General features: G+C 39.7%; 1 long non-coding RNA gene and 1 pseudogene across 1 annotated transcript in view; one reads left to right on the top strand and one right to left on the bottom strand.

Moving 5' to 3' along the window:
- LOC129629329 (uncharacterized) overlaps window positions 1-26,299 on the bottom strand; it is a 334,237-nt gene that overhangs the window by 29,088 nt on the left and 278,850 nt on the right. The gene's annotated exons all lie outside the window — the stretch shown is intronic.
- Window positions 16,158-18,644, top strand: LOC129629328 (ATM interactor-like; annotated as a pseudogene).

Raw genomic sequence — 26,299 nt, 5'->3', positions numbered from 1 at the left:
AATCAGTGATGTGGGCAGAGGTGGCATCCCAGATAGCATTCTGAAAAATCCATAAATTCTTTAAGAAAGACTTTTCTCTACTGCTGTCAAGTACTATTATGCCTAAATCATGCAATTCTATTTGGAAACTCGAGGTGGTCTGGAAAAGTGCCCTAAGGAGCTAAGAGAAGAGAAAACTATGAAAGTAAAAATGCCAGGGAGACAAGATATTTTATTTTTGCTCAAAGGTCACGAAGAAAGATGTAGGACATGTCACTGTTCAGCAACAGTTTAAAACACTACGATTTAATTTAGACCTGATCTGTATTCACTGTCAATGAGATATGAAATTTTAGGATCAATAAGCAATATGCTCTAAGTTAAACTTTAAGAATCAACAAAGGGCCTTAAAGTAGAAAAAAAAAAAATAGTGTCTAAGAGTTCCAGCTTTTGAAGACCAGAACAGCATGCATATCTTATTAAGCATGCATATATAAGCTATCTTACTGGGTAGCTTGTTCTGTGTGTGTGCTCAGTTGTGTCATATTCTTTTACGCCCTAAGGAATATAGCTTGCCAGTTTCCCCTGTCCATGGAATCTTCCAGACAAGAATACTGGAGTGGGTTGCCACTTCCTACTCTGGGAATCTTTCTGACCCGGGGTTGAACCCACCTCTCTTGCATCTCTTGCATTGGTGGGTGGATATTTTACCACTGGTGCCACTTAGGAAGCTATATTACTTAGAGATTCATTCATAAGCCTGTTACATCTAATATACACTTAAGGGTAAAAATTTACTTACATATAAAACCTTGCATGCTTGGTACTTAGTTTAGTTCACAGCGTATAAAGGCCTTCCCAGGTGGCACTAGGGGTAAAGAACCCACTTGCCAATGCAGGAGAGGTAAGAGATGTGGGTTCGATCCCTGGGTCTGCAAGATTCCATGGAGAAGAAAATGGCAATGCACTCCAGTATTCTTGCCTGGAGAATCCCCATGGACAGAGAAGCCTGGTGGGGTACAGTCCATAGGGTTACAAAGAGTTGGACATGACTGAAGTGACTTAGCATGCATTCATACACAGCATGTAATAGTTGGTCGATAGAATATATTTCAAATATATTAGGAAGAAAGAATAAATGAATTTAAGCATGGAGTTGGTTGTATCAATTTATCTTTGGTAAAATAAATCTTGAGGAGCATTAAAAAGAAATACTATTTGGATGGAGTACAGTGAGGATGACTTATCTCTGGTCCACAATATCTGGAGCCTCAGCTACAACGACTCAAAAGGTGAGAGTGACTCAAGAAGATGGGGGCTTAAGTCATCTGAAGGTTTATTCATTCATTTTTGTGTTATATGCCTGGGACCTGGGATGAAATAATTCCAAGGTTATGCTCATCTGGAGCCTGTCAGCAAAAGCACAAACTTGTGGCTTTTTCACATGACTTGGGCTTCCCAGTGGTTTGCTGGGTCCCAAGAGGAAACACATTTCTAGGAGAGGCTGATCTGAGAGGGAGAGTTCCGAGGTAGAAGCTGCATAGACTTCTCTGAACCAGTCTAGGGGTGTCATATAGTATCACGTCTGACTCCTCCTCCCTGATATAGACAAGTCACTAAGTCCAGCCTAAATTCTATGGGGGTGAAATGAAGCCCCACCTCTCGAAAGGGGAGTGGCGAGGTCACACTGTAGAACAGCATGTTCTACATGCTGGATGGGAGAGACAACTGTGGCTATCTTTAGAATATGCAATCTGCTACACATATATCATGCTCCTGGACTAAATGTGATACCAAAGGAAAGATAATGCTAATAATGGGGATTTTAAGATACAAGTATTCAATTCATAGGTATGTTATCAATTTAGTACTGATTTTTCTAGAGAACAGTCATTTTAATAATGATCCATTGTCCACCTTCAGCAAAATTCAATTTAGAAATTTGTTCCTGTAAAATTTATTCCATGACCAGAAAAGTCAGCTACTACCTTAGAAGTATAATTTGATTGGAGCTTTATAGACCGACAGGGAGTAAACATTAATACCTTGATTTTTACAAACGAGAAAACTGAGGTACACATTCAGCAAAATGTATGGTCAAGTTATAGAAATAAAAATAGCATATTAGCCCAAAGAAGATCGATTATACTAATAAGGCTGTATGCAAACAAATTTTTAACAAAATAGTATGTGTATGTAAAGTCTATAAGGAGATGGTTTGGTTTATTTATCAAAAGGGGCTATAAAATTCACTTACCACTTAATCTAGGTGAAAACTACTGTCAGTACAGTTATATTTTTTAGTAAACTTATAATTTTAGAACAATTGTAAATTTACAGAAAAATTATGATGATAGTATGGAGAGATATATCATACCCAGTTTTTCTTATAATTAATGTCCACACTGGTGTGGACATTAAGGAACATAATGGGAACTGGTGTTCCCATTAAGGAACAAATATTACCACATTATTATGAAGAAAAGTCTATACTTATGTTTTCTTGGTTTTTACCTAATGTCCTTTTTATCTTCCAGGATCCACCCAGGGTACCAAATCACATGTAATCCCTCCGTCACTTTAGGCCTCTCTTGCCTGGGATAATGTCTTAGACCTCCCTTGTTTCTAATGACCTTGATAGTTTTGAAGATGATAGTTCATATATTTTGCAGTATGTCTTTAAATGCAGAATTATCTGATGCTTCTCTCATTTGTGAACTGGGGTTATGGGATTTTGAGAAGAAGACCACAGCAGTGAAGTGGCATTTTCATCAAATCAGGGCACCTAGCTAAAGTAGTGCTGTGCAGATATTCTACTGTGGAGTGACTCTTTTTCTCACCTTTGAGGATCCATATGAACAGCTCATATTTAAGGAGTGAGGATTTATGTTCCATCCCATTGAGGGCAAGCATCTACATAGATTATTTGGATTTCTTTGGCATAAAAGACTTTTCTATTATCTCCTACTTATTTACTCAATCATTTATTTAGAAGTATTGAGTCATGGATATTTATTTCACTACTTTATGTTAGAATGCAATGGTATTTATCTTGTTCAATTGTTCCCAGTTTAGGGCACTGTGAGTTCTTTCATTGGCTTCTGGGTCCCTTTCAGATCAGATCATATCAGTCGCTCAGTCGTGTCCGACTCTTTGCGACCCCATGAATCGCAGCATGCCAGGCCTCCCTGTCCATCACCAACTCCCGGAGTTCACTCAGACTCATGTCCATTTAGTCAGTGATGCCATCCAGCCATCTCATCCTCTGTCGTCCCCTTCTCCTCTTGCCCCCAATCCCTCCCAGCATCAGAGTCTTTTCCAATGAGTCAACTCTTCGCTTGAGGTGGCCAAAGTACTGGAGTTTCAGCTTTAGCATCATTCCTTCCAAAGAAATCCCAGGGCTGATCTCCTTCAGAATGGACTGGTTGGATCTCCTTGCAGTCCAAGGGACTCTCAAGAGTCTTCTCCAACACCACAGTTCAAAAGCATCAATTCTTCGGCGCTCAGCTTTCTTCACAGTCCAACTCTCACATCCATACATGACCACAGGAAAAACCATAGCCTTGACTAGACGGACCTTTGTTGGCAAAGTAATGTCTCTGCTTTTGAATATGCTCTCTAGGTTGGTCATAACTTTCCTTCCAAGGAGTAAGCGTCTTTTAATTTCACGACTGCAGTCCCTTTAGCATTTCTCTGAAACTGTCAAGCTTTTTTGAACACTTTTCTATTTCCTAGCACTATAAGATACTACAGATCATCATGTATATTTCATCTCAAGTCCTAGATTCAGTCATTTATCTAAGGCCTCTTATACTCTTTTATTGGAGAATCACATTAGAAACCAGGATCTGAATGTTAGGTCTTTTCCTACATAAGAAAATGTAAAAATTACAGAGTCTTACATACCTTTTACAAAGCTTCCCTCAATAGTAACATATTAGAAAACTATAGAACATTATTGTATCCAGAAAATTATACTGCCAGTACTTTTTATTTTCATTATATAAAAATTAATTCTACTTGGATTATTTAATATTCTGTTTATGTTCACTTGATAAAGAATAAGCTGAAATATGAATAGATATAGAAACATCTTTTGGAACTCAGGGTAGATAGAGCTTGGTCATCAGATGAGTACCAGTCACCAGGATGCTCTGAGGAGCTAAGGATGCTATCAGAGCTCCCATCTTTTGTGGAGTTATCCTCTCCACTTTTTTCTCTATATCTGCTCCATTTTCCCCTCTTTTCTCTCTTTTTCTTCTCTGTCTCCCTATAAATACATGAATATAAATGTGTATATACATATATTCTACATAAATATATATATTTTCCCCCCTTGATGGTTAATTGAATTCACATATTTCAGATTTTCTTGTTATTCATCAATATTCCTTGATACTGATGATATTGATTGCCCTCATACTTGTAGATAAATTTTCCTAACTGTGAACATCAAGGAAGAATTGGAGATATAAGAACCTTCCTTTCCAATATGTCCTTATGATTCTTTTGTTAACTTTCTTATTATTTGCCTAGAAATTTTTGAAATCTTCATGTTAACAGCTTATCCTGTAACAATAAAAAGCAAATAAAAAATTAAAATACATAAAACTGTGTCTCCATGTGCCTTGTCTGTACCTATGAGACAATGCCCACCTTATGTTGAGGCTGTTACTTTACTCAGTTCTAATTTTCTACTTCATGAACACTCATCTTCCTCAAGTAAGTAGCAAGGTTGTGATGATATCTTTCAAGTTCTCTCTGCATACAGATCCTCAGCTTGATTATAAGACTACATTAATCAAGTAGTAATCACCTAGACAATAAAAATTGCACATGAACACTGATAGAAAACCAACCACAATAGTAAAGGGAGAGAAACTTTCACCAGATTGATTATATTTCACAGATTGATTACATTTTTGCAGCCAAAGATGTAGAAGTTCTATACAGTTAGTATAAACAAGACCAGGAGCTGACTGTGGCTCAGATCATGAACTCCTTATTGCCAAATTCAGACTTAAATCGAAAAAAGTAGGGAAAACCACTAGCTTATTCAGTAATGACCTAAATTAAATCCCTCATGATTATACAGTGGAAGTGAGAAATAGATTCAAGGGATTAGATCTGACAGATGGAGTGCCTGAAGAACTATGGACAGAGGTTTGTGATATTGTACAGGAGGCAGGGATCAAGAACAACCCCATGGAAAAGAAATGCAAAAAGGCAAAATGGTTGTCTGAGGAGGCCTTACAAATAGCTGTGAAAAGAAGAGAAACCAAAGGCAAAGGAAAGATACACCCATTTGAATGCAGAGTTCCAAAGAATAGCAAGAAGAGATAAGAAAGCCTTCCTCAGTGATCAGTGCAAAGAAACAGAGGAAAACAATAGAATGGGAAAGACTAGAGATCACTTCAAGAAAATTAGAGACAATAAGGGAACATTTCATGCAGACATGGGCACAATAAAGGACAGAAATAGTATGGACCTAACAGAAGGAGAAGATATTAAGAAGAGGTGGCAAGAATACACAGAAGAACTGTACAAAAAAGATCTTCATGACCCAGATAATCAGGATGGTATGATCACTCACCTAGAGCCAAACATCCTGCAATGTGAAGTCAAGTGGGCCTTAGGAAGCATCACTAAGAACAAAGTTGTGGAGGTGATGGAATTCCAGTTGAGCTATTTCAAATGCTAAAAGATGATGCTGTGAAAGTGCTGCACTCAATATGCCAGCAAATTTGGAAAACTCAGAAGTGGCCACAGGACTGGGAAAGCTCAGTTTTTATTCCTGTCCCAAAGAAAGGCAATGCCAAAGAATGTTCAAACTACCACACAATTGCAAAATGGCAGCCCACACCAGTGTTCTTGCCTGGAGAATCCCAGGGATGGGGAGCCTGGTGGGCTGCCGTCTATGGGGTCGCACAGAGTCGGACATGACTGAAGTGACTTAGCAGTAAAGTAATGCTCAAAATTCTTCAAGCCAGGTTTCAACAGTACATGAACCGTGAATTTCCAGATGTTCAAGTTGGATTATAAAAGTCAGAGGAGCTAGAGATCAAATTGCCAACATCCGTTGGATCATCGCAAAAGCAAGAGAGTTCCAGAAAAACATCTATTTCTGCTTTATTGATTATGCCAAAGCCTTTGACTGTGTGGATCACAACAAACTATGGAAAATTCTTAGAGATGGGAATACCAGACCACCTGACCTGCCTCTTGAGAAATCTGTATGCAGGTCAGGAAGCAACAGTTAGAACTGGACATGGAACAACAGACTGGTTCCAAATCAGGAAAGGGGTACGTCAAGGCTGTATACTGTCACCCTGCTTATTTAACTTCTATGCAGAGTACATCATGAGAAACGCTGGGCTGGATGAAGCACAAGCTGGAATCAAGATTGCTGGGAGAAATATCAATAACCTCAGATATGCAGATGTCACCACCCTTACGGCAGAAAATGAAGAAGAACTAAAGAGCCTCTTGATGAAAGTGAAAGAGCAGAGTGAAGAAGTTGGCTTAAAACTCAGCATTCAGAAAACTAAGATCATGGCACCTGGCCCCATCAATTCATGGACAAAATGACAGACTTTATTTTGGGGGCACTCCAAAATTACTGCAGATGGTGATTGCAGCCATGAAATTAAAAGACACTTACTCCTTGGAAGAAACGTTATGACCAACCTAGACAGAATATTAAAAAGCAGAGACATTCTTTGCCAACAAAGGTCCGTCTAGTCAGAGCTGTGGTTTCTCCAGTAGTCATGTATGAATGTAAGACTGTGGCTATAAAGAAAGCTGAGCATCGAAGAATTGATGCTTTTGAACTGTGGTTTTGGAGAAGACTCTTGAGAGTCCCTTGGACTGCAAGTAGGTCCAACCTGTCCATCCTAAAGGAAATTAGTCCTGAATATTCATAGGAAGGACTGATACTGAAGCTGAAACTCCAATACTTTGGCCACCTGATGCGAAAATGGACTCATTTGAAAATATCCTGATGCTGGGAAAAATTGAAGGTGGGAGGAGAAGGGGACAACAGAGGATGAGATGGTTGGATGGCATTACTGACTCAATGGACATGAGTTTGAATAATCTCTGGGAGTTGGTGATGGACAGGGATGCCTGGCGTGCTGCAGTCTTTGGGGTCGCAGAGTCAGACACGACTGAGCAACTGAACTGAACTGAAGTTTCACCCGGTTTAAAACTTACAGAAATGGGTAGTATCATATTTCTAATCAATCAAATCCTTCACTCGAATTATTTAGTGAAAAAGAACCATGTTAAAATTATAAACATAAAAGTATAATTAATATCAGTGTTTTCACTTTCCAAATTTATTCAAGGCTATGAAATAAAAGGTATTCTTGTATAAATTTAGATGCATGGTTTCTTAAGACAGTTTGGCATTTGACAGATTTGCAATCAACTCTTTATCACTGCCTAGGGGAAGGGAGTTACAAATAGCCAGTGATGGAGTTGGAAAAGATAATGGAACTCCCATATTTCCATTTTAATTAGATTTTAACTTAGTCATTCTTGGTATTCTTTGTGCACAACATTTAGAATTTGAAAAGCAGTCCTGCTAAATAAATGAAGAATAAAATCAAATAAGAAATCCAAAGCCTTACATTCCCATCCCTGGCTGTGAAATGTTAACATGCATTGCAGTCATAATTTATGAATAAATATTAAATTAAATGCTAGAGAATAAAAATATTATGGTTTATTAATGACGTACAATATTTATCAGATAGACTCGACAGCTTCTAAAACAAGGTATTTTATGTAAAAATCTCTTTTTCTACTGACAACAACAAGAAAATCAACTAAAGGAGGAAGACACCAATAACTGCACACCCTTTTCATTTGTGATGCAATCAGTTCTGAAGATGTACTTAACAGAGATAAGAAATGATAAATAATGACAAAGTAGATAATGTTCCTCTAAAAAGAAAGGTTCAATAGTGATCTGAAACTCATGAAAAATGAAACAGTGTATTTAAGGATGAGTTTTGTGACTGAAAAAAAGGAAAACAGTTAATTAGTTTCTCTTTTTAAATGTCACTGTGATAGATTTCTACCAGTTAGTTCTGTAATTTTATCACTTCTAGTCTATCCCTGCTGCTGCTGCTGCTAAGTTGCTTCAGTCGTGTCCGACTCTGTGCAACCCCATAGACGGCAGCCCACCAGCACATTTGTCCCTGGGATTCTCCAGGCAAGAACACTGGAGTGGGTTGCCATTTCCTTCTCCAATGCATGAAAGTGAAAAGTGAAAGTGAAGTCGCTCAGTCGTGTCCAACTCTCAGCGACCCCATGGACTGCAGCCCACCAGGGATTTTCCAGGCAAGAGTACTGGAGTGGGTTGCCATTGCCTTCTCCAGTCTATCCCTAAAGATAGGCAAAGCAAAGAGCTTTCATTTCTTAATATCAACCAATCTGGTCATTTGAAATAGAGTCACTAAAATAGTTGCAAAAGATGGGAAAATCTTATGAATCAATTAAAACAACACCTTTGACAAAAGCCCTGACTCTCACACTGCAGAAGGACCCATTCTCTCTCCTTTTATTTAGCTCTTGTATTCGAGTATGTGAAATTCTATGTTGATGCTCTATGAAATTCTCTGTAGAAGGAAAATGAAAAGATTTAAGTATTAGCTTCCTAACACTCTGGTGCTTTTATTGGGCAGTCTTTTGTCCTTTTGCTTAAATGTTTCTCCTTGTCAAATTACTTTGTCTCTATTATCTGTTCTACATCTATAAAATATAAACAGTCCATCTAGCCATTAGCTATAATTTCTCCAAAAAAGCAAACAAATGCTTCCAAGCACATGGAAGAGCAGGTGGGAGATAGTGGGCTATTTTTCTCTTTGGTTGTAGAAAGTGTACATTTCAAAAACTTTGCAAGAAGGTGTGGAAATTGTCCAACCACAACCCTGACATAATAAATTTCAATCAGAGAATAAGGGTAACAAGTAAAAGCACAGTAAAAGGAAACTTTAAATTCTCCTCCTGAATACTACCTTCCACTTTTCTATTTCTACATTTTATCTCTTCCTATAAAAACAGAAGTTGTTCTCAATCTATAACTTCAGATTTATCCACTGAAGCACCAAAAACATTCCATTTCTCTTCAAAACACTGAAACTGCAGTTTAGATAATTTGCCACCAATTGACAGTACCATCTGAAGTCCCATGGTTGAAAGGAGAAAGCATCAATTTGGCCAAACAGCTAAAAGGAATGCTATATAAAACTTAAAATATTTATAATTATAAATTATCTATGAATCAAAACACAGAACACGTTATATACTCATTACAGAGCAACTCTCTGACTTGGAGAGAAATTTGGTAGTTCTTCCATTTCTCCAATACCTCATGGACTTAATTTTCTCAATTCATGGGGTGTGTTCCTCTCTCCTGGAGATAAAGCCATACCATCCTTGCTCACAGGAGCCTGATGTGTAAAGTCCTGTCTGAACAAGCCTGGCAGTCACAGTCTCTTCATGTAGCCAAAGCTCCATGGAAAGCAGAGGCTAGAGCAACTATTTCTTAGCCATAAATATGAACATATTTATGAGAACGAGCTGGTCCTAGAGATAGTCCTGTCAGCACAAGCATAGACACAAGCCAGTCTTATAAGCGACAGAGAGAAGCGATGATAATCTCCGACTATCTAGAGGTTACAAAAAATAAAACCAAGATTAATTCAGAGCTTTCAAAATCTGACGTATATCCTATTTTGGCTTCTATCTTCGTAATTATAATCATTTAAACATAGTGTGAAAGGGGCTTCCCTTGTGGCTCAGTGGTAAGGAATCCGCCTGCCAATGCAGGAGATATGGGTTTGATCCTTGGTCTCGGAAGATTCTATATGTGACAGAGCAACTAAAGCCCATGCGCCATAAGTGCTGAGTCTGTGCTCTAAAGCCCAGGAGCTGCAACTCCTGAGCCTGTGCGTGCCGACTACTGAAGCCGGCATGCCCTGGAGCCTGTCCTCCACAACAAGAGAAGCCCGCACAATGAGAACCTGTGCATTGCAACCAGAGAGTACCCCCGACTCACCCCATCAGAGAAAAGCTGGCACAGCAACGAAGCCCCAGCATAGCCAAAAATAAATAAATAAGAAAACAAATAAAATTGCAGAGTGTGAAAGCAAAAGACACAATGAGTTAATTCATGCAAAATTGAAATAATGTGTGGACCACAGCAAACCCTTAGTAAGTGTTATATATAACTCTACAACTCTCTCTACGCCAGAATAAACAGGTATAGATAATACACACTATTGCTATTTTCAGGTTTCAATTCATGAAAAGGTGAGTGTTTGCCTGCTCTAATTTGCATGTATTCAACATTTCATAGAACATGAAAAGAATAACTGCAGGTACCCTCTGCAAAATGTCCCACAATTACTTCGACAATATCAGGAAGAAAGCGAGATTAGGTAAAACGCAGTGAAAATAATATCCAGTAAAACTGATTATTTGAAAATACCGATTCCAGCCGTGGAAGTCAGACACTGATAGTGACAGTATTCATTTTGATGGTACAGTGTGTTTGCTAAGGAGATGAGTACATCATAAACCCATTTCCTTAATGCATACAAATTCCACTCTGAGTTAAATGTGTTCTTATGTATCCCACTTTATTCACAAATATAAAGAGGAGTTCTTGTTTAGAAGCAGAACGTCTCTCTCTCTCTCTTTTAAAATGATTCCATTCCACATTGCCAATAGAAAAGTTATGTACAAATGCTTTCCAGAAGTCACTAAGTGACTTAAAAAAAAATCAACTTTCTTTTGGGGAAAAAAAGTCTTTCAAATGAAATGAACATATATAGAAACTTAGCATGTAGCTGCTGCAAGACAGAGTCAAGGATCCGGTTTTGCTGAAGGAAGAGCACAGAGACCCCAGAGATAGTCTTAGAAGTCACAGCAGATGGCCCTGTTAAGCCAGAGCAAGCCAATTATGGTTGTACCTGGAGCATTCAGTTACCCCTGGAGGATAGAGAGAAAAAGAAAGTAGGAGGTCCTGCATTTAGTAGCTGTTCAGATTGCAAAGCCATGAGAAGTATGTCCCTGGGAATGAGATGCTTTTCATCTGGACAGTGCCTTTTCTTGTATACATTGTGATCAGCAGCCAGGGATTCTTGACTGTGCAGGGTGTTATTTTTACGTTTCAAAGGAGCGCAAATGAAGCCTGGTTCCCTGTTGCTGTGTTTTTATTTAGTTCACATTTACTCTCTAGGACACATGTCTTTTTAGCAGTCCTATTACGAGGGCTCCTCCAGATCAACTCCACAGGAAAGGGACAGAGCAAGTCACCAAAGAGTTTTAAGATTCTTCTTAGACTTGGGTTGACTTGATCTTGGGAATAAGCATTGTTTCCAAATACCAACTGCTTCTTTAAGCTACCTAGGGAGCTCTATCTGCTTCCTAAAAGTAATTGTATATGAGGAAAAGGAAAGAATTCAACAACATATTTGGAAATTATTTTGAGTATGGCCTACATGCAATTATGGACAGATGCAAATAATCTGATTTTACCTTGTAAGAGAGAGAGAGAGTACTATTTTGCTATTTTCAGTGATATTGCTAAATCACTGAATTTAAGACCCTGCTCAGTTACCCTGGTGGCTCAGATGGTAAAGCGTCTGCCTGTAATGTGGGAGACCTGGGTTCGATCCCTGGGTCAGGAAGATCCCCCAGAGAAGGAAATGGCAACCCACTCCAGTACTCTTGCCTGGAGAATCCCATGGACGGAGGACCTGGTAGGCTCCAGTCCGTGGGTTGCGAAGAGTTGGACACGACTGAGCAACTTCACTTGTTACTTGTCAGGTACAACTGCAGAGAAAACAAGATGCTCTTATTATTATTATCAATAACTTTGCCGATCTAATTCTTTGACAGTGACTAAAATTCTCAGACACTGAGTCCCATGACTTAGGCATTATGTGCCACTACTAAAATTCAAAAGTCACTAGAGAAGGATATTTCAAATTGAAATATCCTAGTTAATTATTTGGGGAGAAGGGATAGTATTTGTTCACCTTTATTTGTCAGACAGCATGTCAGATACTTTCAAAGCTATCTTCTTTAATTCTAGTGATTCATATAAAAGGCAGATAATTATTTCTATTTTAATAATGTGCTTAAGTTGCACAGCTAGGAGGTTTCCTTGAAGGTCCAGTGGTTAATATGTTGCCTTCCAATGCAGGCAGTGAAGGTTCCATCCCTGGTTGGGAGCTAAGATCTCCCTGCCTCCTAGCCAAAAAAAAAAACAACAAAAACTAGAATGTAAACAACAGAAGTAATATTGTAACAAATTCAATAAAGACTTTGAAAATGGTTCACATCAAAAAAATCTTTTAAATAAATGCAGTGCTAGCAGATTGATCTAAACATTACTTATTTTATAATATGTCCAAACACATATCCTTTTCACTGCTTGGTCTCCTCCCAATAGTGAACTTGGGAAAAATGATTGGGGTCACTGTTTTAATAGTAATAGGGTTGCAGCTGTCAAGAATATACTGAAAAGCACTGTTGTGGGGAAAACTTTCAGCAGTCTTTAATTAGCAAGGAAATCTTTAGTAGCCTTCATGGAGGAAGTAAGAATATTTAGCAGAGACATGTGCTTGAGGTATGGTTTCGCAGACATTTTTAGTCCCCCTAATATTGATCATCTTGAATAAGCTTGGAGTATAGCAATGCAATCAAGTCTTCATACTTCCAGCTGAGAGCCATTAGCCCATCAGCCCAAACTCCTAAAGTCTGGCTGAAGGATATAGCCTCAGAAAATTTGTTCTAAATATATGTAAAAAATTCTTGGTTCTTGATTTCTGGTTATAAGAAAGGATCTAATCCCTCTAAATAAATCCCTTTTATAAAGTCCTAGAGGATTTAGGGCAAATGTTTTTAGTTTGTGTGTCCTCCTCTACAAAGTGAGCCGATTTATGTTTAAAGCAATCCTTGACATAATTTTCTGTTTTACAAGAGTAAAAGCTTTAAAATATGTGAATATTTGCCACATAGAAAACATGTACATAGCTGAAATAGTTCTGACTGAAGAAGGGGTTTATATAGAGTGATAGAGCCACTTACATAAATACCAAGGACAATATATATAAGATCATTTTCAGTTCTAGAAAAATATCCTACCACAGAATTCCTTTGCAGTCCAATAACTCTTCACTATTCTCCAAAACAGAAATGATCTTGGTCTAGCCTGACCTGTTCTTTTATAATTATAATAGTCTGTAAGTGATCACAGAGTCTCTGACTTAAGATTAAAAATTGGTCTGAACATAATAGAAAAAGGCAAGTGAGACACTCTCCAAAGGGCATTCAGCCTTAGCATACTGGTGCTTGACAGTAATAGGGAGCTTAGCTTTGTGATTTTTCCAAATGTTTCTATGAAGTCTCCTTATTTTTAAATACTGATAACTCATTAATTATTTTTCCAAGTCTCTCTGCAGCAAACAAAAGCTGTGTGGAACCTAGAGTCAATCTTAGGCTTTCCAGTTTGAGGCTTGTTACAAACAACCAAAGTATGGAAGAAAATAAGAGAAAGTAGCATGACTATTTTCAAAGGTGGTCATACATAAATCCCACCTCAGCACTGGGTAGCAGGTAGAACAGACCTCTGTCTCCTTGTCAGTAGGTATGAATGCCATAGAGTATTCAGATGGGGATTGGGAAAGGTGTCTTCTTTTGAGATTTAAGTTTTAATGGGGTCCTGAGAGATCTCAACTCCTTTCACCTGGTGATGGATGCTCCATTCTAAGTCACCTGTGCACCCCAGCAGCTGCTGCTGGAGGAGATGTCATGAGAAAACAAGTTCTCTCTCCTCCTCTCTTCCCTCCCCTCTTTGCTAGTTCTGCAAATCCAGTCTATGCTGTGCCAAGAAAATGCCATCTGCCTCCTACACAAAAGGCAACACTTTCCAACAGAAGTAAGCAGTTTTACAACTGTGTAGGAATTTGTGGAAGTGAAACTGCAGTTAGAGGGAAAAGATTCCACAGCTTGCATCCTGACATACCTTTTTAATTGATGCTTTGGTGTATCCTTGCTTTCTTAAAACCAGTTCTTACTAAGCAAATGGGAACTTTAAGTTCATCATCTCTCCATGAGAGTGAAAATGAGTTCTTTATATTAAATTGGTCATAAGCACTTATATTCATTTTAAATGACCAGGGCAAGACAAATGGGCTCATAAAACAAGAAACCTCTTCAAATTTCAGGTTCTTAATTAGATGTTAAAAGAACAGTATTTTTGTAATGAGAATTAACTTCTTACAGAAATTTGCAAGGAATAATTCTAAACTTCTCTGAGTGATTCGTAAGTGAGCTAAAGCTTTTGTGGAATTTGAAAAGCAGATGGCATCAGTTAGCAGTAATGTCATCTTGTGTATATTATATAATCTCAATGAGTCTCATCTATAAAATGAGTGGTTTTGCCAATGAGACAATACAATTTCTATCACAGGGTGGTTCTATCATAAGGTAGTTTAGCAGATTAGATGATATAACACAAGTAAAGGTCTCAGATCAGATCAGATCAGTCGCTCAGTCGTGTCCAACTCTTTGCGACCCCATGAATCACAGCACGCCAGGCCTCCCTGTCCATCACCAACTCCCGGAGTTCACTCAGACTCACATCCATCGAGTCAGTGATGCCATCCAGCCATCTCATCCTCTGTCATCCCTTTCTCCTCCTGCCCCTAATCCCTCCCAGCGTCAGAGTCTTTTCCAATGAGTCAACTCTTTGCATGAGGTGGCCAAAGTACTGGAGTTTCAGCTTTAGCATCATTCCTTCCAAAGAAATCCCAGGGCTGATCTCCTTCAGAATGGACTGGTTGGATCTCCTTGCAGTCCAAGGGACTCTCAAGAGTCTTCTCCAACACCACAGTTCAAAAGCATAATAAATATACAGTTCTCTATATTTTACCATTTTACCCAGGTGCCTTTGACCTGGTTTGTCATTCCAAATTAAACAGTGTCTTTTCCATACTTCGCTCATCTGTGGAATGATGACTGTAATGACATATACCTTTCCCATGTAATGGGGTACCTTTAAGAGCTCAGATGTGAAAGCATTATGAAAGTTGTAAAACAATCTGCAAATGTGGGTTATAATTATTACTTGTCATAATTGAATACATGTTTGAGAATTGGCTAAGTGGAAGATAATGATAGCGGTGTTAGGCAGAGGCCACGTCATGAGAGTTTCTAAAATTTTAAGGTCAGCAGATAGTAGCAATATCAATTGTCTGATTGTGATGGCATGACATACTTATACAGTAAGTTGTAACTGGAGAAAAGTGAATAAAAGATCACAGGCTCTCTCTATGTTATTTCTTGTAACTACATGTGAATCTGTAATTACCTTAATTCTTCAAAAAATAGGCAAAGAAAACTATATGCTTTATACTAAGGTAAATGGATAGCCATTGGTGGGTTTTATACAGGTGAGTGAAAATATCAGATTCTTGTTTCAGAAAGATTCTTTTGGAGGCTAAATAAAGGGGAGAGAGAAAAGGAGGAGTCAAAGGGGGATTTTCAAGTGTTTTAATTAAGTTATTAATATGAAAGGGGAAATGATAGAGTGGAGGAAAAAACTGTTTGATCACATGTAGGTTAAGGAATGCATAAGAATTTATAGTTTACTAGACACACTGAGAGACTTAACTTTCACTTTCCACTTTCATGCATTGGAGAAGGAAATGGCAACCCACTCCAGTGTTCTTGCCTGGAGAATTCCAGGGATGGGGGAGCCCGGTGGGCTGCCGTCTATGGGGTCGCACAGAGTCGGACATGACTGAAGCGACTTAGCAGCAGCAGCAGCGGCAGACTTTATGGGCTTCCCAGGTGGTTCAGTGGTAAAGAATCTGCCTGCAATGCAGGAGATATGGTTTTGATCCCCTGGAGAAGTCAATGGCAACCTTCTCCAGTATTCTTGCCTGAAATTCCATAGACAGAGGATCCTGCCAGGCTAACAGCCCATAGGGTTGCAAAAGAGCCCGACGCGACTTAGTGACTAAACAAAACATGATTTAAGGAGGAGAGAGTACTCACAAAATACATTCATATTTCTAATTTGAACAATTAGATGATGGTGGGTCCGTGTCCTCAGATAACAGTGAAGAACAAGAAAGTAGAGAGGGGCGAGAGCCATGGCGGCCTCTGAGGCGGCGGCGGCGGATCCCGCGGCTCTCGCCTCGGGCACCCGGGCAGTGCCAGCGGCCGCGAGGGGAGCCGCCGCCTCGGGCCTGTGGGTGCCCCACCCCCCACCCCCGGGGCGGCTGAGAGGCAGCCGGCCGCCACCGCCGCCGGCGAGGCAGCAGCCCGCGGGTTCGGCGCCGCCGGCCCGGGAGCTCATCCAGCGGTCAGTGAGCGAACTGTCCTGGGCCGTGCGGACCAACATCCTGTGCAAGGTGCGCGGCTGCAGCAAGATCCTGCCCAACAGCCCCGCGCTCAACATGCACCTGGTGAAGAGCCACCGCCTGCAGGATGGCACAGAAAACCCAAAACAGTAAGAAAAGATTTGAAAACTGTACCGAAATTCTACTGTTGTCCAATTGAAGGATGCCCTAGAGGCCCTGACAGACCAATTTCTCAACTTTCTCTCGTAAAATAGCACTTTATGAAAATTCATGCTGAAAAGAAGCATAAATGTAGTAAGCGCAGCAATTCGTATGGCACGGAATTGGACTTGAAAAGACATGCAGAGGATTGTGGCAAGACCTTCCAGTGCACGTGTGGCTGTCCCTATGCTTGCAGCACTGCGTTACAGTCCCACATCTACCGAACTGTCCATGAGATCCCTGCAGAACCCAGGGATCCACCTAGTAAGGAAAGGAAAATGGAAAGCTGCCTGCGCAGCCGGAAGCTGTCCAGGAAGGCCGTTGAATCACTGAGCAACCAACCAATTCGCCGACCAGACGCTCCAGAACTAGGAACTTCAGAAATAAAGCTGGTGGCTTCATTTGAAGACTCTTGCAGCCCTAATGCCAAACAACAGACTCTTCCAGCAGCTCCACGGTACCCTCAGAAGTTGCTTTTACCAAAGCCCAAAGTGGCTTTGGTTAAGCTCCCTGTCATGCAGTTTTCTCCTGTGCCTGTCTTTGTGCCTACAGCTGACTCCTCGGCCCAGCCTGTGGTGTTGGGTGTCGATCATCAGGGCTCTGCCCCTGGTGCCATGCACTTCCTGCCCTTGTCCATTGGAACCTTGATCCTCGGCCTGGATTCGGAGGCCTGCTCTCTCAAGGAGAGCCTCCCTCTTTCACAAGTTGTAAATCCTGTTGCTGTTGAGCCGATTAGCACAGGTATTCAAGTGAACTTGGGTAAAAGTCCATTTAGACCGTTACAAGAACTCGGGAACACATGTCAGAAGAACAGCATGTCTTCCATCAATGTGCAGACAGACCTGTCCTATACCACACCACAGTTCATGCCGTCTGCACAGTGGGCCAGCCCTGACTCCTCTGTGGCGTCCTGTTCGCAAACTGATTTGACATTTGGTTCCCAGGTTTCCCTTCCCATTAGTGTTCAAACTCTGACTTTTTTGCCCAGTTCTAAGGTAACCTCATCCATCACAAATGCTCAGACTGATGCATTTATAGATGCCAGTTTCCAGCCAGGTGGGATCTCCAGAGAAACTCAGACCAGTGGAATGCAAAGTCCAGCAGATGACCGAGTACAGATGGACCAAGCTGTAATGTGTGGAGACATTTTTGAAAGTGTCCATTCATCATGTGGTATGTCTACAGACAATATTATAAGGAGCAGCTTAGAAGCAGAGACTGTAACTCATGACTTGTTACCTCAGAACCACCTTAAAACTTTAACCCAAGATATTGAGAAATCCACACCAGTTATAAACTTCAAATAGTATGCTTTCATCACAGAACAGGACAGAAAATCAGACCCAAACCATAGATTTACTAAGTGATCTAGAAAACATCTTGTCAAGTAACCTACCTGGTCAGACGCTGGACAATCGTAGTCTTTTGTCTGACACCAACACTGGACCTGACACCCAGCTCCCATCTGACCCAGAATCCTGCAATTGATTTTGATATCGAAGAGTTCTTTTCAGCCTCAAATATACAGACGCAAACCAAGGAGAGTGAGCTTAGCATCATGACCACTGAGCCAGTCTTGGAGTTGCTGGACATAGAAACCCAAACTGACTTCTTCCTTGCAGACCCTTCTGCCCAGGCCTACAGCTGTAGGGGAATTCTAGCTTCTTAGGCCTTGTGATGTTTGACACACACACACAGACAGACCTGAACTTCTTTTTAGACAGTAGCCCTTGTCTGCCACTGGGAAGTATCCTGAAACACTACAGCTTTTCCATGAGTACTGATTCATCTAACACAGAGACCCAGACTGATGGAATCTCCTCTGCTAAAAACCTGCCTGCCCTGGAAAGCAAAGTTCAGTTGAACAGTGCCAAAACACAGACCATGAACTCTGGCTTCGAAATTTTGGGGAGCTTATTCTTCACCAGCAATGAAACTCAGACAGCAATGGATGACTTTCTTCTGGCCGATCTGGCCAGGAACACGATGGAATCTCAGTTCAGCTCTGTTGAAACCCAAACGTGTGCAGAGCTACACCCAGTCTCCAACTTCTGAAAGCGGAGTCCACATGGGGGATGGATTCACAGTTCCTTTCTGGATTTAGAAGATGAACAGGGACAACAGTATTAACTCTCTTGAACATAGTTGTCAATACAGTTACTTCAATTCTTTGTGGTTCTTGGCCTTTTTGTACTTGTAAACATGAAATTTCTGTAAAAACTTGTGAGTGTATTATAAAATGTAAGATGTTGATCTGAAAAAAAAAAAAAAAGAAGGTAGAGAGGGAAAGGGAAAGGATATTGGGTTAGGGAGCATTAGGTTTAAATATGTGGGAGATAAAAACAGATATTCAGTTGGCAGCTGGATATATATTTCTGAAATAATTCCAAAAGAGAGGGCCAGGGTAGTTTCATATGCACATACATAGCAAACAGATCCTAGAGAGTAGACAACTCCCAAAGACATGCCTGTGGAGTAATAAAGGAAAGGAATCAAGGAAAGGATGATGAATTTGTGTCCCCTTATTTGGGACAAGTAATAAATGAACTTGTATTAAAAGACATTTATAATGCCTCAGTCACTACATGTGCTTAATGATTCCAGAGGGGTCATAGATACCAAAAGAATGTACTGTATATACTAGTACAAACTCTCCACCAGTAAAATAAATTGTTATACAATGTGGTTGGAAGAATTAAATAGGATACACTTAATGTAGCTTAAAAAATTGTTTCTCCCAGGCATTTGGTTTTAGTGTTATGATCCTTATTCTTGATATCCTGAGTGCTCACCTCTTTTCCTTCATTTCAAAAATTTAAGTTCTATCACACAGATCAGCAAATGAGGCAAATTTGATTGTGAAATGTTGAATTCATAATGTGCTACATTTAATGCTCATTACTATTTTTTCCCCTCACACCTCCTTTCTTGTCATTAATTTTCCTTTTCCATCTAACTCATATTTTTGTTTATCATTACTTTGAAATTCATTAACAACTTTTCTGAAAACATCTTGGGTTTTATTTTTTTTATAGTTCTGATTTGTTGCAAATAATTTTATTATTCATCCAAATGCAGTCTTTAAGAATTTATCTTTTCTAAAGCAGTTTAAGATTCAAAGAAATATCCAGAGAAAGGAACAGACATTTCCCTGCCTTAGTTTATATAGCATCCCCCATGTCAACATCTTCCCATCAAAGTGGTACATGTGTTACAATTTTTGTTGCAGATGATGAATCTTCAGTTACAGTTCATTCTTCCTGTTGTACATTCTAGGAGTTTGGACAAATGTTTAATGGCATGTATCCATCATTATCGTATCATACAAAGAATTTTCACTGCTCATAGTTTGTGTTATTTTAACTTGATCCAAGGCAAAACTGAGAGATGTAGAGAAATGTATAGATAATAATTATCAGTCATAACAATAGCAATGCTTCTGAACCATTATCCTAATGAGAGAATCAGAGAAAAATTGTGAGCAATTTCTCAGTCCAGATTGGCATCTTAACCTGGTAGAATGTGACTAATCTCTCACTGTAATTATCCTTTGACCTAAAGATGCTATCAGTTTTTAACATTTTCACCCTAGAACTTTTATCAAACAAATTGGTTTGAATAAGAACTAAATATTACAATTCTTGTACTGAATATATGAAAACACACGCATGTGCACACACACACAGTGCCTAAGAGACAGGGCAGTGGTCTGTGGGTGTAAATGTGTATTGAGGAAAGCATAGGCAAGATGTTACTTGCAAATTACCATCACTTCACCTGGTTAATGAAAAAAACACAGAGCAGTTTATAGATTAAGGCTGCACTGGTTAGAGCCCTGGACCTGCCACTTAAAGTTACATGAACTTGAGCAAAGACTTCATCTTTTCCAAACCTATTTCTTCACTTGCTAAATGAGATTACTAATGATACTTTTCTCCTAGGATAGACAAGGATAGACATGCAAGAATTCAAACTGATGCAAATTTTCTGACTTTTATAGGAAATATACGCCAATTTTCTTTTCTCATCTAATTTATTTCAACAGTCATGCAAATTAAAATTGATCCAAAAATGCATAAAAATACAATATGACTAGGAAAATATTTTGCATGAGAAATTAAGTCAGATACCTGTGCTTTCTATATTCTAAAACTTTCCTTCTATCTAAAAACACAGTATTTTAGAATTTTCTGATTTCATTGTTTTTATAATTACACTTAATATAAACTGCTTTTTTCTAAACTATTAAAAAATATAGTATATCACAAAACAGTGGCATCTTAGAATAAAGGAAATACTGTACTTAGAATGCAGCATAATCTCCATTGCAGTAGTCTAATTGTAATTATATAATAGTATAGCATAAATATGCTATATTATATTGATTTCATATCAGAATTGTATACAACAGGATTTTCTAACTTCCCATTCCTTTATCTTGTGCTTATTTCAGTTTCCATGCCTGAGTATCTATAGAAATTTTTATACTAGAATTTTCATTATTGATTGCCAAATACTATTAGCCAATCAAAACTCAACTACGTGCACACCACACCAGATCGCTGGGGGCAGGGTAATCCATTCTCATATTGAAGCACCTACCTCCTAGCTAAAGTTTAGAATCCAGGTACAGATAAAGTATAGTAAACAGGGCCAGGTGAAAAATACAGATTGACACCTATTTCAAACTATTGCTAACATTGTCCTATGCTGTGAATAAAAAAAAAAAAGATTAAATATATTCATTAAAATTTACACATATTTGACTGCAAAACATCAAGAATGGTATAAGATCTGGTGTCTGTCCTCTGAATTTGACAGTTTGAAAGACACTGTTGGATAACTTTCATTAAAACCTCACCTATGATGACATCACTAGCCAGTTTTCTCCAGCTGGTGGAAACATGGAAGAACACACTTCCCCTGATGAGAGGAAAGACTACATGGCTTGTTCTGCCAAATGTTCTGTGAGTGGAAGAGACATGTGTCCCTTCTAGGTCAAATGACTTACCCGCTGCAGTGTTACTGCTCCTCTCTCTTCCCCTCCCATAGGAATTACTGGAACGTCCCCACGTTGTCTTTGTAAACTTGAATTACCAAGCCGCTCCAGAGAAGATAACATACCTTGGAGTGTTGCTCAGATTCATCAGAATTTATGTGATTGAAACACAGAAAGTCGGGGCTTGCTGTCACCTTGGCCTAACCCATCTATCCAGACCAACACTTCATAAGATGAGTAGATGTAATAGTTTTGCTGATGATAATACTATGGTTGCTAAGGCAACAGATTCAGCTGTCTGGTTATCATGACCATCCCTGGTGGGGCTCAGTAGTAAAGATCCTGCTTGCCAATGTAGGAAACATGGGTTTGATCCCTGGGTTGGGAAGATCCCCTGGAGAAGGAAGTGGTCACCCATTCCAGTATTCTTTCCTGGGAAATGCTATGGACAGAGGAAGCTGATCGGCTACAGCCCATGGGGTTATAAACAGTCAGACACAAATTAGGGACTAAACAATACCAACAATCTGGTTTTCATAAAACAGTATTTTCAGCCTGTATTTCCTCTGGCATTCAATACAAAGAATGTTCGGGGTACATATTATTTAATAACCATAGAGTATGAGAAATAATGCAGCCAATCATCCTGTTAGAAATCATAGCACAAATGAGCCCATTAAAGATCCTGAGATTTCATCATAAAGGTACTGACAATACACTTCAGGATTGGAGAAAGCCACCTTGAGGTAATTGCATAGAATCAAGCTCTGAAATACAAGCAGACTGGGAGTAAATTTTTTAATCTCTACCTAGCCCCTTACATAATCCAATCAATGGAATAAAAAGGATCAGATCTCTATTACAATATATATGATCCAGTATTTTTTTAAAAATATTTTTTGATGTTGACCATTTTAAAGTCTTTACTGAATCTGCTACAATACTGCTTCTGTTTTAGTTTTAGTTTTTTTATTTTTTTTTCCTGGCTGGGAATCATGTGGGAACTGAGCTCCCCAACCAGGGACTGAATCCACACCCTCTGCATTGGAAAGGGAAGTGCTAACCCCTGGACCATCAGGGAAATCCCTGATCCAGCACTTTTTTAATACTCTCACTCTTACGAGGGAGATTTGCCTCCCTGTAGGGAGCATGTCCAGAGAAGGCGATGGCACCCCACTCCAGTATTCTTGCCTGGAAAATCCCATGAACAGAGGAGCCTGGTAGGCTACAGTCCATGGGGTCGCGAAGAGTCAGACATGACTTAGCGACTTCACTTTCACTTTTCACTTTCATGCATTGGAGAAGGAAATGGCAACCCACTCCAGTGTTCTTGCCTGGAGAATTCCAGGGACAGGGGAGCCTGGTGGGCTGCTTTCTATGGGGTCACACAGAGTCGGACACGACTGAAGCAACTCAGCAGCAGCAGCAGCAGCAGGGAGCATGTACAATCTGCTTCACCAGGTCATAACTTCCAGGATGGTGGTATGAAGAAGGCACTGAGGTTGACTAATCCTTCTGAACCTGGGTCGTTGAAACTGTCAAATTGTAAGGGGCCAAGAAATGGTACAATATTACTCCACCTGTATTTCCTCTGTTATTCAATACAAAGAATGTTCAGGGTGTTCGTTATCATCATCAATTGATGAAAATATCCATGAGGAGGGGAGGACAGATTCCATGATCTTTGGGTAAGGGGGAGCCATTCCTATGATTCTGGCTTTCAAAGCTAAGTTGAATGTGGTGTATCCACTAGTATGTTCTTGAGGTGTTTCCATTAAAATAGCCATTGAATCTGTCTTCAGATGCACATAGATATCTTTATTTGAAAAATAATATCTTCTTGCCTTGTTTTACATAACTCACTTCCTAAGCATAGAGCATTAAGTACATTAAGTACACTGTACCCTTAAATAAATTACATAATTTCACCCATCTATTTAGAGAAAGATGCATTAATTCCCAAATGCCAGTTCTATGTTCCTTGTAATATACTTCAGTAAATAAAGCAAATCTTTGAATACATCTATTCTTTTCTTCAGGCTTCCCTGGTGGCTCAGATGGTAAAGCATCTGCCTGCAATGCGGAAGACCCGGGTTCAATTCCTGGGTCAGGAAGATCCCCTGGAGAAGGAAATGGCAACCCATTCCAGCACTCTTGCCTGGAAAATCCCATGGACAGAGGAGCCTGGCGGGCTACAGTCCATAGGGTCGCAAAGAGTTGGACACGACTGAGTGACTTCACTTCACTTCACTTAATTCTTTTCTTTAAAAATTTCAAAAAATGACATTTCCTTATCAATTAGAATCTAAACATTTTATTGAAGAAATCTTGGCTCACTTTGATCTATTACCTCCCTCTCTGCCCTTAATACTAATACCTTTATCATACTTCAACAATTATTTGATCTTGCCTTCAAAGACTCATTAGGATTTTTTATTTATGCTATTGATGTTAAAATGCTTTCTGTTTATATATATTTTTCTCTGCAAAATACCCAGCCAACATATTATGGTTATTCCTCTCCATGATTTTTTATGAAACTACTCAATAAGATGAAGTCTTTGTTCACTATTCAATCAGTTCAGTTCAGTTCAGTCGCTCAGTCACGTCTGACTCTTTGTAACCCCATGAATCGCAGCACGCCAGGCCTCCTTGTCCATCACCAACCTCCAGAGTTCACTCAAACTCATGTGCATCAAGTCAGTGATGCCATCCAGCCATCTCATCCTCTGTCGTCCCCTTCATCTGCCCCCAATACCTCCCAGCATCAGGGTCTTTTCCAATGAGTCAACTCTTTGCATGAAGTGGCCAAAGTATTGGAGTTTCAGCCTCAGCATCAGTCCTTCCAATGAACACCCAGGAATGGTTTCCTTTAGGATAGACTGGTTGGATCTCCTTGCAGTCCAAGGGACTCTCAAGAGTCTTCTCCAACACCACAGTTCAAAAGCATCAATTCTTCGGCACTCAGCCTTCTTCACAGTCCAACTTTCACATCCACACATGACCACTGGGAAAACCATAGCCTTGACTAGATGGACCTTTGTTGGCAAAGTAATGTCTCTGCTTTTGAATATGCTATCTAGGTTGGTCATAACTTTCCTTCCAAGGAGCAACTGCCTTTTAATTTCATGGCTGCAGTCACCATCTGCAGTGATTTTGGAGCCCCCCAAAATAAAGTCTGACACTGTTTCCACTGTTTCCCCATCTATTTCCCATGAAGTGATGGGACCAGATGCCATGATCTTCGTTTTCTGAATGTTGAGCTTTAAGCCAACTTTTTTACTCTCCTCTTTCACTTTCATCAAGAGGCTTTTGAGTTCCTCTTCACTTTCTGCCATAAGGGTGGTGTCATCTGCATATCTGAGGTTACTGATATTTCTCCCGGCAATCTTGATTCCACCTTGTGCTTCTTCCAGCCCAGCGTTTCTCATGATGTACTCTGCATAGAAGTTAAATAAGCAGGGTGACAATATACAGCCTTGACGTACTCCTTTTCTTATTTGGAACCAGTCTGTTGTTCTATGTCCAGTTCTAACTGTGGCTTCCTGACCTGCATATAGGTTTCTCAAGAGGCAGGTCAGGTGGTCTGGTATTCCCATCTCTTTCAGAATTTTCCACAGTTTATTGCAATCTACACAGTCAAAGGCTTTGGCATAGTCAATAAAGCAGAACCAGATGTTTTTCTGGAACTCTCTTGCTTTTTCGATGATTCAGTGGATGTTGGCAATTTGATCTCTGGTTCCTCTGCCTTTTCTAAAACCAGCTTGGCCATCTGGAAGTTCACAGTTCACATATTGCTAAAGCCTGGCTTGGAGAATTTTGAACATTACTAGCGTGTGAGATGAGTGCAATTGGTGGTAGTTTGAGCATTCTTTGGCATTGCCTTTCTTTGGGATTGGAATGAAAACTGACCTTTTCCAGTCCTGTGGCCACTGCTGAGTTTTCCAAATTTGCTGGCATATGAAGTGCAGCACTTTCACAGCATCATCTTTCAGGATTTGAAATAGCTCAACTGGAATTCCATCACCTCCACTAGCTTTGTTCTTAGTGACACTTTCTAAGGCCCACTTGACTTCACATTCCAGGATGTCTGGCTCTAGGTGCATGATCACACCATTGTGACTATCTGGGTCATGAAGATCTTTTTTGTACAGTTCTTCTGTGTATTCTTGCCACCTCTTCTTAGTATCTTCTGCTTCTGTTACATCCATATCATTTCTGTCCTTTATCAGGCTCATCTTTGCATGAAATTTTCCCTTGGTATCTCTAATTTTCTTGAAGTGATCTCTAGTCTTTCCCATTCTGGTTTTTTCCTCTATTTCTTTGCATTGATCGCTGATGAAGGCTTTCTTATCTCTCCTTGCTATTCTTTGAAACTCTGCATTCGGATGCTAATATCTTTCCTTTTTTCCTTTGCTTTTCAGTTCTCTTTTTTTCACAGCTATTTATAAGCCTTCCTCAGAGAGCCATTTTGCTTTTTTGCATTTCTTTTCCATGGGGATGGTCTTGATCCCTGTTTCCTGTAAAATGTCATGAACCTCTGTCCATAGTTCATCAGGTACGCTGTGTATCAGATCTAGTCCCTTAAATCTATTTCTATATTCAATATCTCCCCTCAAATAGAGGCTGGTTACTGATTCTTTTAGTGGCCATGTCTTATTTCCATTATCAGATTGGATGTATAATAACTTGCTTATTAATCCATCATACATACACACATATAAGTGTCTTA

Source organism: Bubalus kerabau, chromosome 15, assembly GCF_029407905.1.
Source record: "Bubalus kerabau isolate K-KA32 ecotype Philippines breed swamp buffalo chromosome 15, PCC_UOA_SB_1v2, whole genome shotgun sequence".
NCBI lineage: Eukaryota > Metazoa > Chordata > Mammalia > Artiodactyla > Bovidae > Bubalus > Bubalus kerabau.
Note: the sequence above shows the minus strand (reverse complement) of the source record. Positions and strands in the feature narration are given on the sequence as shown.